Below are 12,421 nucleotides of genomic sequence, written 5' to 3'. Positions count from 1 at the left end.
TTTGGCCTCCAGAACTTTGAGGAAAAAAAAAGTCTGTTGTTAAACCACCCAACCTTTCATATCTTTCTATGGCAGCCTGAGCTGCCTAACACCCTTGGTAGGTGGGGGACATTCACCTTATTGGGCTACACAATGTGAAATTAAAGTAACTTCAGCAATAGGTACCATCTAATTTCATTGTATAGACACTGTGTCTTTTGCACTAATATTGCCTTTTTTAGTTGTATGTGTATTGATGCCTGGGCCTAGCATTACAAGACCAGTCGAAATGGGAAGAAAGAAAAGAAGGTGGGAAAGATATCAAGTTCCATAATTGCATCCTCTACCCACATCCAGTTCTCAGAATCTTTTCCACTGGAGGCCGCACCTGTGTACCCCCTCAAATTCAATCTGAGCACACAATCATTTAGACAACCAAGGCAACTTTTCCAATTTTCAGCATCACATGCTTGGGGAAACAAGTATTTCAATCACTAATTTAAATATTCATTGAGATAACTGTTCTGAGGTTGATGAAAAATGTGGTGTATCCATGTACTGTTGCCTTCTCCTGGGTCAAGAGTGTTGTCTTTACTCTGTTGGCTCACATTTGACCAGAAATTGTAGTCCCAGCAAATCTTAGTAGCTGCTCAGGAAGCCTGTTTTAAGATAGACCCAAAGTTAAGATTACCCAAACTCAATCTTGTTCTAAGACTAGTATACTGATTGAGGAGAAAGAGCCTCATGATAAAAATTCAACTAGAGCTGTGGGTGACAGTTGTGTGTCTCCTACTAGTCTGGGCCCAGGTTTCTCTTGAGCACCTAATGAATAGGCTCATTTGTAGGGATCGTCAAGATGTTCACTATGTCTACCTTAGAGCCTCAAAAGAAGTGATCAGCTAACAGAATTTGTGTAGTATCCTGAAGGGAAATTAATCCAGAAATAGAGGAGAATATAAAGATTTTTTAAATCAGACATGTGATTCAACAGTAGTTTAAGAGGTAGAAATCTGTAAGAGACAGTTATTCCCACTCTAATGACAAGAAAATGCTGTATGGTCTGCGAAATCATGTGTTTTGATCTCACCAAAGAGCGAAGTTGCAAAGCAACTGAAGTCCAAAGCATGAGACACCCCCTATAGAAGGACAAACACATGAAGCGGTTCATCATCTTTGACAGATAATGGAAGGAAAAGATGGCAGCCATAAATGTTGGTTGGAGATAATCTCTGAAGTTTTCATTGTTTCTTAAAGGCCAAGTGTGAACTATTGTGACAGCTTAGAATCTCTGAGAGTCCCAGATACGTAGCATGTTTTTTGCCCATTTGCTGGGTCTTTCCTCTCACATCCTAAGTGCTGACAAGACACGCGTGGCAGGGAAAGCAAATTTCTTGAGTTTGCCACAGTGATGTAGGCATATAGGTCATTATCAGCCACCACCAGAGTACAGGTACAATACCTGGTTGCTTCTCTCACATGAAACAAAAGGCATCTACCACTGATGCTGGAGCAAGGAACCACTCCAACCCTTGGCCCCAGGTATAGGCCAGCTGCTGCGGTAGAGTTAGACACAAAAGCTGTCTATACTGGACAAGGGGAGGAGATGTGCTCTTGCCCAAGACTTCCCATCATTGAAAGGTAGAGTTCCGGCTGGGCGCGGTGGCTCACGCCTGTAATCCCAGCACTTTGGGAGGCCGAGGCGGGCGGATCACAAGGTCGGGAGATCGAGACCACGGTGAAACCCCGTCTCTACTAAAAATACAAAAAAAAAAAAAAAATTAGCTGGGCGCGGTGGCGGGCGCCTGTAGTCCCAGCTACTCAGGAGGCTGAGGCAGGAGAATGGCGTGAACCCGGGAGGTGGAGCTTGCAGTGAGCCGAGATCGCGCCACTGCACTCCAGCCTGGGCGACAGAGCGAGACTCCGTCTCAAAAAAAAAAAAAAAAAGAAAGGTAGAGTTCCAATACCCCAAGGGGATGTCACAGGAACACTAGGACTCAGGCATCCATGGCCTGAGGTTTGGTACACATTCAATGCAATCAGTAATATGAGTTGGCTTCAATCAATCAACTGAGTTGGTTGCAGACCCTTTCCTTTAATGAGGAAAACCTGTGATGTGGGTACAAAGTTTCCACGTCCAGAAAGATTGGCCTTGTCCTTAAGGATATTATATTGATTGGATTTCTCTCAGCCTCCTTAAGTTGTGTTTACCATTATTAAAATTAAGTGACATTCACTTGGATTAAGTGGTAATAAAAACAAGATGTGAGAATTTCTAGTGATTTTTGATCCCAAGCCTGGTATCACTGTTGGGCCTTCATGTGTGTACTTGAAAACAAAACATGTACAATTGTTGCACTGGTTTGAAGATTTTAATGGTGAAAGCAACCTAATCAGTAATCAGTAGCATATCTAGACACCAATCTTGGAAATATGTGATTATGCTCTTTTAAAATAGCTGAAAAGAAGGCTGGGTGTGGTGGCTCATTCCTATAATTTTAGCACTTTGGGAGGTCAAGTCGGGCAGATCACTGAAGGCCAGAAGTTCAAGGCCAGAAGCCTGGCCAACACGGCAAAACCCCATCTTTACTAAAAACACAAAAATCAGCTGGGCATGGTGGTGCCCACCTGTAATTCCAGTTACTCGGGAGGCTGAGGCAGGAGAATCCCTTGAACCCAGGACTCGAAGCTTGAGGTTGCAGTGAGCTGAGATCCTGCCAGTGTACCCCAACCTGGGTAACAGAGGGAGATTCTGTCTCAAAATAAATAAATAAAATAGTGGGAAAAAAAATGACTGTGTGTTTATTCTCACTTTGTTCTTGTTTTGTTGTATAGTATTTAAATAAAAGGAGATTATTTATCCTCATACTGAATTTCCAAAACTGGTATTTGCATTTAGCATTTTGTTAAATGATGGAGAGAAAATTTAATTGTCTTACTTTGAAAAGTTTGGCATAGGTTCTGTCACCTTTTTGATGCTTTCTATCACAGTTCTGTCATTAGAATGCTGGCAACTAGTTACATGCAAGGAGTATCCTAACCACTTTAATACAGTGGTTTGAAGTGCTGCAGGCAGTAACCACTGGACACCAAATCACAGTGTTTTTATTGGTGACATGAGAGGGAAATAGAACTTTCTGCAGTACAAATGTCCTATTAACTAATTCTTGTGCTGTTAGCTTACAGGGCTTTGACTCCTGGGTCTGAAAAAGGCAACTTCTCCTGCTAAATCTTTTTTTTTTTTTTTTTTTTTTGAGACGGAGTCTTGCTGTGTCACCCAGGCTGGAGTGCAATGGCCAGATCTCGGCTCACTGCAAGCTCCGCCTCCCGGGTTCACGCCATTCTCCTGGCTCAGCCTCCCGAGTAGCTGGGACTACAGGCACCCGCCACCTCGCCCGGCTAGTTTTTTTTTTGTATTTTTTATTAGAGACGGGGTTTCACCGTGTTAGCCAGGATGGTCTCGATCTCCTGACCTCGTGATCCGCCCGTCTCGGCCTCCCAAAGTGCTGGGATTACAGGCTTGAGCCAGCGCGCCCAGCCTGCTAAATCTTGAATATTGACACCAATCAATGCCTCATCTTCAGACCCTGGGGAAGGTGACAATTAAAATGAACTGCTTTCATGAGAAACGGAACCAGAAATTGAAACCATTCAATCCCTCTAGGCCCAACAATCCCACATGTCCCCTTTTCCACCTCATGCACCCTCTTCCTCTAGACAGAAGAGGTGGGCACATGAGAATTGTAAGGCCGGAGTTTGAGGGATAAGTTTAATTCAGAGACTTTCTTTCTTTTCCTTCTTTTTTTTTTTTTTTTTTTTTTTTTGTATTTTTGGTAGACACAATGTTTCACCATATTGCCCAGGCTAGTCTCAAACTCCTAAGTTGAAGTGATCTGCCCACCCTGGCCTCTCAAATTCAGATTTTCTGTAAATTAGACATTACACTCAGGAGCACACTGATGCAAGGCCAGCATCTGGGCCCATGTATTGAAATAGCAGGGTTTTCTAGAGCATTTATCTACTCTTAAGTTGAAAAGTATGAAAGGTTATGAAAGGTTTTTGGAACTCTTACCTCATGGTCAAACTGATTAAAGTTAAATTTGTGTATAAGGTTTTATTAAAATTAGCTTTAACATGTTAATATACCACACAAAGGTAAAATTTGGTTTTCTCTTTTGATCAAAATGTTTGTGTAGTATTAATAATAGATAAAATATTTTTGTTTACTTTCAAAGTAAACTGCAGGGCAAAAGAAGGAAGGGGAGAGACAGATACACATGGCCTCATGTTGTCTTCATTAGCACTTACTGTTCAGAAAACTCAGCCTCCTTTCTAGCAAAGGGTGAACATTTTTGTTTTATCATTTTGTCGAAATGATTGACTATTCTAAGGTGACCTGTGATCCTATTTTGTGGTATCAAGTGTCTCAAAACTTTGATATCTGGCAAACTTTCTAAGAGTGAAGTTTCTAAATTCAGCCCTTTGGACCTCAAATTAACTTTTTGGATATTTTAGGTTCTTGAAGCTCAAGAGAGATATATTAAGCTTCTTAGGCCTATTTGTTATGCTAGAATTATGCACAATTATGCATAATTTGAATTATGTCAAATCTGAGGTGGTGTTTCACTTCCTTTGGGTTCTGTTGACACAGATGTGTTGTTAATGTGTGTTCCAGGATTGTATGAGATTCCTAGAGTTCAGATATGCTGTCAGTAATTATTATGATTATTATGTTAAATTGTTGTATGCCACAGAAACAACAGAATTCACTTGTCAACTGTGTCTGTAACTATGGCTGTCTTAAGGCTTTTGTCATCCACAATTGTTATTTTGCTTTGATTCTTCTCAAAAAGTGACTTAAAATCAGTTACAGTCCAGGCCTTGCTTCTTTGGGGGAAGTCCATAAAAAGGACTCTCGGATGGAGGTTTCTGGTAACTTTGGAGATTGTGCCATTGAACTAAAGAGAAAATTTCCAGGGCACTAATAGACAGGCTGATGTGTTCATAGAGATTGCTAGCCGAATAGGACACAGAGCAGGAGTTGATTGCATGGATTGAACTAATAGAGGACTGAAATAAGTTTTTATGGCCTTTGTTTCAAACATTGTTGATTCTTCAGAGTCTGGAGAACTTGTTTCCTTTTGAGCTATTTATAGCCTGCAACAAGTGAGTAGAATAGTCTTCTAAACAGAATTTGAGGCATATTTTTCTCTCTCTGCCGAATTTCTCCAGAATTTGTAAATTGAATATTCTTAACTTGTGACAATGTGTTTGTTTGCAGAAGTTCAATAAGATTCTGTTTTCTTTTATAATGGGACACAGGTGGAGGAATTGATAATTTTCCCAGGGCTTTGCCTGAAATGGCATTGTGAAATGTTCCAGCAAAGCCCATTTAGGAAAGCCTATATGAACAATGATTCTTGCTGCACTTTGTGTGGGTAATCAGGCCAAGTATAGGGGACTGAAGCTTCTTTGGCAGGTACGTTGGTCCTACTGTGTTTTGTCTTTAGTGGAAATGGGGGACTGGAGAGAGGAAGATTGTATTTCAGGAGAAACTACAGTATTGGATAAACGTTTGATTCCTGGGTGGCCATGCATTCACCCATGGTGTGGAGCTGCCCAGGATGCCCTTTCTCCACATGACGCAGCCAGAAAGATCGACGACCAAATTCCCCATGATTGAGGAACTGACAAATAGAAAGTGGGGACTGAAATCGACCCAATAGTCCCACAGACAGTGTTTTTGGACAGACATAGAAATTGACCCTTCTGGTCTTAAAGCTTGAAATTTACATTTGTTTTATCTGAGTTCCTTCCTCAGGAAAGGACCCTCAGGGCTCTCAAAAAGCATCATAGACCTGAAACTCAGCAGATCACAGCCTCCAGACAATGAGATGTCAGTCCCCTCACTCATCATGAATGCTTCCTCACCCCTCCCTAGTTCCTCTTTTCCCACCCACAATTATGTTTATTCCCTGCTACATAGACCCCTCACTTTAGTTGACCAGGGAGATTGATTCGAGACTGATCTCCCATCTCCTCAGCTGCAGCACCCAATTAAAGCCTTTTTCCTCAGCAATACTCGATGTCTCAATGATTGGCTTTCTGTGAACTGAGAAGCAGGGCCTCGGCTGAACTCCTGGGCTTTCAGTAACAATACATGTGCGCTTTTAAAGACTGCAATTAATGGGTCATGATATATTGAGAAATTGGAATGGCATCAACTTGGCCAATTTTGAGAAAACACACTGTGCTTAAATATCAGGGCCCTGTCTCCTGACCTCGACAGTATATGGCTGATTTTGAGTCATCGTAGGAGAGTATGGCCTGGTTTGAGTGTTTTATAGAGATGTACAACATGGCTGATTGCTTTTATTTTAAATCCAACAAATCTCCATTTCTGGCGAGAAAATTTTGTTAAAACCAACCAACCAAGCAAACATAGAAGTATATGAAGAAAAAAATAAAGGATTCTGTGCTTCCCAATCTCACTGGATTGCTGTCTTCTATTATATACTACAGGGAGGAAGGGGGCAATGTGCCCAGGAAGTACCATGTCCTGTTTTGACAATCATCTGGCCTCCTTGGGCAAACAGAAAAGAAGGAAAAGCATAAAGAAAATAACAGAAATTTTACAGCTATTTCATCTCTGGGCTGGGCACGGTGGCTCACACCTGTAATCCCAGCACTTCAGGAGGCCAAGGCTGGCGAATCACTTGAGGTCAAGAGGTCGAGAGCAGCCTGGCCAACATGGCGAAACCTCATCTCTACTAAATATACAAAATTTAGCCTGGCATGGTGGCCATTGCTTATAATCCCAGATACTGGGGATTACAATCAGCTGAACCCAACAAGACGGAGTTTGCAGTGAGTGGAGATCGCCCACTGCCACTGCCACTGCACTGCATTCCAGCCTGAGCAACAGGAGACTCTGTCTCAACGGAAAGAAAGAAAGAAAGAAAGAAAGAGAGAAAGAGAGAAAGAGAGAAAGAGAGAAAGAGAGAAAGAAAGGAGAGAGAAAGAGAGAAAGAGAGAAAGAGAAAGAAAGAAAGAAAGAAAGAAAGAAAGAAAGAAAGAAAGAAAGAAAGAAAGAAAGAAAGAAAGAAAAAGAAAAGAAAGAAAGGAAAAGAAAAAAGAAAAGAAAAGAAAGAGAAATTTCATCTCGGCACAGGAAACTGCGACCGAGGCTTTAAGGAAAGAAAGAGAGAGAGAGAGAGAGAGAGAGAGAGAAAGGGAGAAAGGGAGAAAGAGAGAAAGAGGAAAGAGAAAGAGAGAGAGGAAGGGCCGGGCGCGGTGGCTCAAGCCTGTAATCCCAGCACTTTGGGAGGCCGAGACGGGCGGATCACGAGGTCAGGAGATCCAGACCATCCTGGCTAACACAGTGAAACCCCGTCTCTACTAAAAAATACAAAAAACTAGCCGGGCGAGGTGGTGGGCGCCTGTAGTCCCAGCTACTCGGGAGGCTGAGCCAGGAGAATGGCGTAAACCCGGGAGGCGGAGCTTGCAGTGAGCTGAGATCCGGCCACTGCACTCCAGCCTGGGCGACAGAGTAAGACTCCGTCTCAAGAAAAAAAAAAAAAAAGAGAGAGAGAGAGAGGAAGGGAGGGAAGGAAGGAAGGAATTTCACCTTGGCACAGGTAACTCTATGACCGAGGCTTCAAGGGCTCTTCTCTGGCCCTAAACCCAAGTGGATTTTGCCTCATTTTCCGAGATGCAAATGAAATGATAGAAGTCGATCAAAGGAGAGGGCAGAGAGGAAGCAAGAGGGGTGGCTCTTCTTGCAGGCCCACCTTCCTCAAGTGTTGCTTGTGGGATCAAAAGAAATGTCTTGACATGGGTAGGTGGGAACTATTGCTACTTATTAGGAATTCAGACTACTGTAGCAAGTTTGTATTGTGTGGTTCCATGGTGTAATGGTGAGCACTCTGGACTCTGAATCCAGTGATCCGAGTTCGAGTCTCGGTGGAACCTTACTGTTTAGGATGGTAGTGCAGTCTTTTACTCCCTAAATGGGGTAGTGCCGTCTTTTACTCCCTAAATGCAATGGGGATTCTGCTGACGTTCAGAAGCTCTGCGCTGCAGGCCTCCGTGTCCCTTCTGCTACCTCTGTCTGAGCCTCGCGATGTCGCCCGTGCTCTTCGTTCCCTCTTCCTCTCCCTCTTCGGTGTTCCGGGTCCCAGAAACCGGGTTCTCGCAGTGGCCCCGACCACAGCGAAACTGCCGAATCATCCAGTCGGGATGACCGAGCCTGCAGGGTCCCCTTCCTGGGCCAGCCTCCTGGCAAACAGCAATCGGAGGCTCGGATCCCCACGCCAGGGACCCAGCGACCCAGCAAGTCCTCACCCCCTCTCAGGGCGACCTGGGCCTCGGGGTGAGAGGTCTCCTCCACCAAAAAGGCTGCCGCCCCTCAATCCTAGACCCCGAGATTCCTTTCGCCCGGGAAATCTCGTAATGGCACCCATTGTCATTTTGGAAAGTAAACAGTGGCGTGAGAAATGTTGATGGGGTTAGTTCAGTCATTGGCGATTGTGTCTCAGTTTAGGATCTATGGTTCGAAACCTAACTTGGGAGTAGCACTGTTTTATTCAGATGGCCCATCTGATTCTGAATGTTAATTTATTCTGTTCTTCATATTTAGATTTTTATGCCGAATTTCTAGCTCCTACGTTTCCATTGCGGGCCCTAGAAGTCGCTGTTTCTCTAAGCTTTGGAACCTGACTCCAGGAGATCTATTCTTTCGTCCCGGGATCTCAGCCGGAAAGAGAAATCCGCGCGGCGGCCTCTTCCAGCGCGCGGGCTGGGAGCGCGGGTTCTGATCCTCGGTCGCCCCGGCCGAGCTCCCTCAGGGCCACGGGAAAGAGGAACCTCAGCAGCTCTGAGGGGCGAGTCTCTGACGGTGGGGCTCCCCCTCGTCCTGCCAGGACCCTGCCCCAAAGTCTTGCCTTAGGACGCTACCACAGTTAAAAAACGTTTTCTCCTGCTCTTCAGAGCACTTGGGATAAGTCTCCTGATGGGTCTTGGGAATGAACTAAGATGTCGCTCCAGGCACTCAGGACCATCCCTCTGATTTTTATATTTTGGGGCTGAGGGCATTTATGAAGGACTGAAAAACACCACAGTCTTTGAGGGTCTCCGTTTGGAGGATGAGGGGGTGGGAGAGGATGCCTTCTTGGTCCTTGGAGTGGACTGGCAGGCAAGGAAACACACAAACTCCGTTTCCCCTTGCAGGCTGGACTGTAGGGCCTGGGATGGAAAATGGGACAAAGGCTAAGAGTATTTATGTAGAGTTTGGCTGCATGCATTAAAAATTGTTATCCCTAGAGATATGTGTAGGAAGGGACCAGGGCACTGCTGTTCACCTCCAGCTTTGCAGCATATGTAAATTTGACAACAGTGTATAGTGCATAAAAATTCATTCCTGTTTACAAATTATTGATCACAAGCAGTTACAGGTTTCTTTGTCCCTTCTCCACTTCCACTGCTTCACTTGACTAGCCTTACAGGGAAAAAAATTATTTGTAAATATGATATGGTTTCAGTTGATCCTCAGCCCACCAGCTAAAAGTAGTTGGAACAACAGGTGTGCACCACGTGCTGGGCTCATTTTTGTATTTTCAGTAGAGACAGGGTTTTGCCATATTGACCAGGAAGCTCTTGAATGCCTGGACTCAAGTGATCTGCCTGCCTGGGCCTTCCTGCTCTTCCCTGCTGGGATTACAGCTGTCAGCCGCCCCACTTGGCCATCATATTTTGAATTTAAATATTTTGTAGTCATCACTCTTCAAAGATTCTGGGTTTTGTTGCATGTGCATGATGGGGTTCACGACATGCTACTCCAAAATATAACATCTTGGGGTATTGAATATTTTATGTTTAATTAATTTGAATAAACAATAGAAGCAGGAAGGTCACTGTCACCCTCCCCCTGCCCTTCGTCCCTGAAGTCAATTATAAGACCCTTATGTGAGAGGTGCCCTCTCTGTACCCAGAGGAAAGGTACATTCTGGAGTCTGAAGACCCAGGGACACAGAGGAGCCTGAACACAGAGGCCTGGCTACGTTTTCCCCAGTTTGTTACTGTTAGATCATAGTTTTATTGTCTTATCATACTTCTCCATGACCATCCATTCTTCAATAAACCTACAGTTAAAACAAACAAACAAACAAAAACCCTGAGGTTTAGCTGTTTCCATGGGCCCTCATTTCCTTTGGAAGGCACTCCTGTCATGTAAAACGTACATTAAATAAATACATACGCTCTTCTTTTGTTAGTCTGTCTTTTGCTGTAAGGGTCTCAGCAGTGAACCTAGGCTGGGTGAGGAAAAGTCCTATTTCCTCCCCTACATGTATAAATGTCTTCCACTGTAAAACTATAAAAATTTTATTGGGGCAGACTTGAAGCAAGAAGTTGAATCATTATTCCCCTTTGGATGAGCTGAACAGATAAGCTAATAAACTCCCAGATAGAAATACTTCTCTAGCTCATTCCCTGAAGCTCCTTGAGGGTCAAACCTGCTGGAGATTAAGGGGCCTTCCTGGGATCTCCCAGCCCAGGAGGTTATTGTTGGTGAGAGGTTTGCTGCAATCTCCCTGGGAGGGTGCACGGCCAATGGAAAGTATCACTGCTGTAACCAGTACAAATGGTTTTCGTCACATCTGCTCTTTGTGCAGTGTTGCAGGCAAAATACAAGAGCTAACATGCACATGAGTAACATATGCACATCATCAACCGTGCCTGAATCACAAAGTGCCACATGTCACGCACAGTTGATGAGTGCGTATGTTTACTCATTTATTCCTTACCTCAGGCCGAGGTCACACCATCACTTTCATCTTCCATATGAGAAAACTGAGATGCACGAAGACGTTAAGTGACCTGCCCAGGGTCACTCAGCCAGCAAAGGAGGATTTGAAAGCAGGAATTTGAAGTGAAGGCAGCCTGGCTCCAGAGGACATTCTCAGAACCACTGTGTTTATACTGCTCCTAACAAAACTACCCTTGCAAAAATTATGACAGTGAGAAAAACCTGGCATAGGAAAACTATGACTGTGAAAGAAATCTGACCTGACTGACCGCATCTTACTTCTAACTTCTGAGCTGCCCTTGTCCATTCCTGGGCATAGGCCAGGCTGTGAGAGGAGTTTAGTTCCAAGTCTAAATCTGAAGCAAAGATGATCTCCCCTTCCTGAGACAAACTCCTTCCTATCTTGGGGATCAGACCTCCTTAGCAAAGCTAACAAATTAGGCACGAGATTAGAAATTATGGCTCAGGAGCCATGCAGCCAGAAGCCACGTGATTCCTAAGCTCCCAAACTGTGCCTTTATATGACATTATTAGGGTCAAACCTAAGATTGGTGTTTAAGATATTTTTCAGACCCTGCCTTATGATGGACTAGCTGGTGCCACTCAGACCAGTAAACTGGCTCATCTGGTCTGGTGGCCCCCATCCAGGGACTGACTCCGTGCAAGTAAACAAGCTCTTATACCCTGTGATTTCCATCCCCAACCCAACCAATCAGCTTTGCCCATTCCTAGCCCCCTGCCTGCCAAACTATCCTTAAAAAAACAAAAAACAAAACAAACAAAAAACAAAACAAAACAAAAAAACCCTAGTCTCTGAATTTGGGGGGAGGCAGATTTGAGTAATAATAAACTCCTGTCCTAGTCCTTCAGCTGTGTCTGCATTTATTAAATTCTTTCTCTGTTGTAGAAAACCTGCTGCTCTCAGCTCCATTGGTTTATCTGGGCAACAGGCAAGATAAACCTACTGGGCAGTTACACTAATAAAAGAGAAACACAAATGGTAAGCATGCTTAAAAAGAAATCTGTGTATTTCTTTTGAAGAAACACAAAGGGAGGAGGAACGATAAGACAGGCAATACACTGTACTACATATTTTTGTGATTCTCCTGCCTCCTTCATATCCTTCTTGTCCCAACAACTTCTCCCCAGAAACCTTCAACTTAAACGTGATTCCCGCCAGAGCTGGGTTTGTCCTTTACTTTACATTTTCCTCTCACCTGCCCCACACCCCTTCCAAATCTAATCTGTTCTTTTACTTCCAGGTCATTGAGGATTTTTCATTTAAATATATAAAAATTCGTAAAGAGGAAGATAACTGGTCATCCATATTCACACCTCTTGGAATTAACTACTGTTAACATATCTATATATTTTTCTTCCAAATCATTTTAAGCTATTGTCTTTTTAAAAAAAATTTATACATGCTAAGCATAGACTGTACTAACAGTAGAGAAAATGTAAACATATGTAAAGTTCTTGATCACCTAAAGTTCAAAAATAACTTCTCATAACATTCAGGCAACACTGGAGTCATGGTATTGTGGTATATCTACAGAGAGAAGAATGTATATTTTAGCTAGACTGTCCCCCCCAGGCCCCACGAAAGAAAAAATAAGAAAAAAATAATAAAGAAGGATATAT

At 43.6% G+C, this 12,421-nt stretch overlaps 1 non-coding gene across 1 annotated transcript; it reads left to right on the top strand.

The window, feature by feature from the left end:
- Positions 1-7,875: 7,875 nt before the first annotated feature.
- Positions 7,876-7,947, top strand: TRNAQ-CUG (transfer RNA glutamine (anticodon CUG)). Its single transcript has one exon. It is a non-coding gene; the product is annotated as a tRNA-Gln (tRNA).
- Positions 7,948-12,421: the final 4,474 nt, after the last annotated feature.

Source organism: Macaca fascicularis, chromosome 1, assembly GCF_037993035.2.
Source record: "Macaca fascicularis isolate 582-1 chromosome 1, T2T-MFA8v1.1".
Taxonomy (NCBI): Eukaryota; Metazoa; Chordata; class Mammalia; order Primates; family Cercopithecidae; genus Macaca; species Macaca fascicularis.
This window is presented reverse-complemented; position numbering and strand designations above follow the sequence as displayed.